This window comes from Apium graveolens, chromosome 3 (genome assembly GCF_009905375.1).
Source record: "Apium graveolens cultivar Ventura chromosome 3, ASM990537v1, whole genome shotgun sequence".
Classification (NCBI taxonomy): domain Eukaryota; kingdom Viridiplantae; phylum Streptophyta; class Magnoliopsida; order Apiales; family Apiaceae; genus Apium; species Apium graveolens.
The window spans coordinates 87,833,727-87,838,075 of NC_133649.1; the positions used below are offsets into that span (position 1 = coordinate 87,833,727).

Genomic DNA, 4,349 nt, shown 5'->3' on the forward strand with positions numbered 1-4,349 from the left:
GCTCACAAACCATAGCTATTTGATTAACTCCATACGTAGCCAAAGAATCAATCTTCATTGATAGCGCTTGGAGCTGGGCTGCAATAGCGGTGGCTGCATCAACTTCCAGAATACCTGCTACCTTGCCTGACGTCATCCTCTGAGTTGGGTTTTGATGCTCATTTGCAGCCATCGTCTCGATAAGATTATACGCCTCAGTATAGCTTTTAGCCCATAAGGCGCCCCCAGCTGCTGCATCGAGCATGGGCCGAGATTGAGCCCCCAAACCATTATAGAAACTAGTTATCACCATCCAATCCGGCATTCCATGATGTGGACATTTTCTCAACATTTCCTTGTAGCGTTCCCAAGCCTCGCACATAGATTCTGTAGGTTGCTGCGCAAACTGAGTAAGAGCACTCCTCATAGCAGCAGTCTTTGCCATCGGATAAAACTTCACCAGAAACTTTTGCGCAAGATCTTGCCACGTAGTGATGGACCCAGCTGGTTCAGAATGTAACCAGTCTTTAGCCTTGTCCCTTAGTGAGAATGGGAAAAGCCTCAATTTGATAGCCTCATCAGTCACGCCATTATACTTAAAAGTGCTGCAGATCTCGACAAAATTCCTTATGTGCATGTTGGGGTCTTCAGTTGCCGCTCCTCCAAAAGAAACAGAATTCTGCACCATCTGAATAGTGCCCAGCTTGATTTCAAAGGTGTTAGCTTGAATAGCCGGATGAAGGATGCTTGACTGAATGTCATCAATTTTAGGCCGAGAAAAATCCATAAGAGCTGGATCAGCTTGAACAATATGATCTCCCATGTTTACTGGTTCTTTCTGCTCAGTTCCTGAATCCGAATCCTAAAAATCTAACTTCTCCGGAATATCAAGAACTTCGTCTGTCTCCTCAGCTGTATCTAAAGTCCTCTTGCGAGCACGAGAACGAGTTTGCATAAACGCTTGCTAAAGTACCTGAAACACAACCGGAAAAAATAAGTAACTACTACGTCCTAATCACTGAGTCCTAATGACCAATGATGGTAAGTACATAAACTAAACCAATACGCCGAGTCCCCGGCAGCGGCGCCAAAAACTTGTTAGGGCGAAAACACGCGCTAATATTCACGCAAGTATACGCGTTCGCAAGTAATATAGAATACTTTCTAGTTCATTCCCTCAGAGACTCAGACTAAATTATTGTCTAATTAAACTCACTCACCAATGTATGATTACTTCTCAATGTTAAGATAATAACACTTAAAATTGTTGATTAAATATTAACTATAATTAACTACTTAATTAACCACTTAACTAACACTTCAATTTATCAATAATAAAACACTCATGAGATCACAACTTCATTATTACTTCCTTCTATAGCCATTGTTATTACCTTTGGCATGTGACAGTGATGATATTAATCGAATAACACGAAACTGATAAAAGCCAACTTTCATTGTACTAATACCATTCCACCAAGCATCCACAATTAAGATAGAAGTTGAATAGTCATCAATTATGTTGAGTTCCTATATGTCTACAGAAATTGACAACACAACGATTTAAGCACAAGTTATTCTTTTTTGATTACATAGGGCAAATAAAACTGTTAGAGTTACCCACTAATCATGCACAACGTACATGAACCTATGCTAGCATGGCAAGTTCTAAATCTCAAGATCCACCGTCGCTTCACAAGAGATTAACACCCTATCTTATATGTTCGCGACGCACATAAGACGAATACGCACAACCAATACTAGATATCATGCAATCATCACACACTAAAGTATTAAACAATTAACTAAAGAATTCCATAATAAATCCGTTGTAACCCCATGATCACGATTAGCCCATAATAGAACTTATCGCCATCATGGTTTCATATGAAATCATGATAAACAAACACAAGAAAATAATAACTACACTAATTATATTAAAACATAGTACGTCACAAGAGTAAATAAGTCAAAGCAAGAAAACTAGCATCCAACGTTACAACGAAACAAGAATCACAAGAAAATATGCTTCCTCTTCGTTGCGGTGTGCTAAATCGGTCTTCTTCCTTATCTCCTTCGCTTCTTGCGTAAAACATAATCTTCTTTTTTTTCCCATCCCCCTGTGAAAACGTCTCAAATCTACTTATATAATAGTCCCATAAAACTCAGATTACATAGAAGTTGGAAGCCAAACAGAAGTAGAGGTCTAAAATAATTCAGCAAAATTCCCGACCCTGCGCGGCCGCTCAGCATAGCTGCGCGGGCGCGCAGGTTGTTGCGCGGCCGCTCAGTATAGCTGGGCGGGCGCGCAGGCCTCTACTGGAAAAAATCCAAGTTTGCTCCGTTTCTTCGCCGTAATCTGCCCGTTCCTTTCCTCTCGCAATGGTGAACACATGCCAAGGCTTATTCTTGATGATTCCTCCCCCGAAATGCAACTAATACCCTGAAATGCATAAACACTAGAAAAACGCATCAAATACACAAAATACTTGATTTTAAGACACCAATTTAAGCCATTTTAAGACGTTCTAAGTGGTATAAAATGCCACTTATCATCTAGATGCAAAGAAGTCTAAACAAAAGAAAGAACAGGTTGCTATCTTGATCAAGCTACAGGCTGTGAACTCTTCTCAACAAATTCCCTCTCAACCAACTCAAGCTACTGGATCAAAGAAGAAGACTGAAGAACAGAAGAAATCTCCAAGAAAGAAAGAATTGGCTAAAAGAACAAAAAGAAAATTGGATATTGTTAACAAGGAATTGGAAGATCAATTTCCAATGGAATCCACTAAAGCTGAAACTCAAGCATCAAAGCCCTCTGTGGTATTTGAAGACATAAGGGTGGTGGACCCCTACAGGAATATACATGGAGAGCCTATTGTGCCAAAGGATGAGCCAATAGAGTGGGATAAATTACCAATTCCTGACTTCAACTTGCCAATTCTCACCAAGCCAAGAAGGACAAAATCAAGGGCAGTCAAGAAAGTGAAGCTGTCACCTCTCAAATCCAAGGCAATAGTCAAAGCTCAACCCAAGATCAACAAGGGAGACTACTTGTACTTGTGTGACATCAAGGAATTTTCAGACCTAAACCTTTATCTGGAGGAGCTGGATGAGGTAAGGGCAATTGATGCATACAGAAACCTACCTGAAAGGTTGGTATTCAAGTACAAAGGAGGAAGGGAGATTCAGTGGCCTCTTCACAGGATACTTCAAGAAAGCCAAGCTGTGTTGATCAAAGTCTATTCATCCATCAAGAAAAACTTTGGGTTTAATGTAACTGCAAGAAGATTAGTATTGAAGAAGATTGAAGAGCTAAGGAGTGTTAGAGCCAAAGATGCACTACCCAAAACTCTTATCATCCCATACACAGGGAGGAGAGTGCATCTAAGGCCCTACTGGCTGATGGAATTCATGGATGACAAGGGTGTGAGAAGATTCTTCAGACTAGAAGACCAACTGAGTATCTCTAGCAATGAGACTCTTTTGGAAATGCAAGAAATGTTAGATCTCTCAGAATCTGATGAATTAGAATTCCACAGACAGCTCCAGAATCAAATTGAAGAAAACAACAGAAAGCTTGGAAGAAGATCCAGACCTTCAAGAAACTAGAAAAATCTGCTCAGGCTAGAGGAGCATCTTGAATTGACTGTGAGCCAAACCTTGTATACCTTGTTTAAATTGAAGCACTTTCAGTTTTATCTACTTATCTTTAAAGATATATGTTTAGGATATTTTGTTATCATCAAGTGTCTCTTAATTTATGGCTACAATTCCAGTAGACATAAATTGGGGGAGATTGTTGTGAATATGTTGTGCACTTGATGATTACCTAAACAAAACATCTAAGTAGATTTTACTTAGTGAAATAATGTAGCACTCGGCGGATAAGAATTATAGTCCCGACGGATAACTCAGTTTGAGTACCGACGGATGAGTAATTTATTATCCATCGAGTGAGTAGCTTATATAATGATAAGTTTGTAGCACAGTGTTGTATGCACCTTTGTATAGAATCTGTAGTAGCATATAAGTCATGTTGACTTTAACTAGATATGCAGAATAGGTTGATTAACTGTACATAAGCAATGTCTTGTAATTCTGTATAAGTGAAATGAAGTCAAGTGCCAAAATAGCTATCAACGGATGCTTAACAAAGCTTCGACGGATGATCAAATGACTTTCAACGGATGTTCAAAATAGCAGTCGACGGATGATCAAGTAAGTCATCGACGGATGATCTGAAAGTCGACGGATGATAATATCAAGATTCAAACATCAGTTGAACAGTGAAAGCTGACACACAGCCGTCGAGATTGGATACAAACACTGTGGAAGCCTATTAACTAGGTAATAGAGGACGAAAAGCA

General features: G+C 39.5%; 1 non-coding gene across 1 annotated transcript; it reads left to right on the forward strand.

Annotated features, from left to right (window-relative positions):
- Positions 1-302: 302 nt before the first annotated feature.
- Positions 303-409, forward strand: LOC141715650 (small nucleolar RNA R71). The gene has a single exon (XR_012572405.1). It is a non-coding gene; the product is annotated as a small nucleolar RNA R71 (small nucleolar RNA).
- The last annotated feature ends 3,940 nt before the right edge of the window (positions 410-4,349 follow it).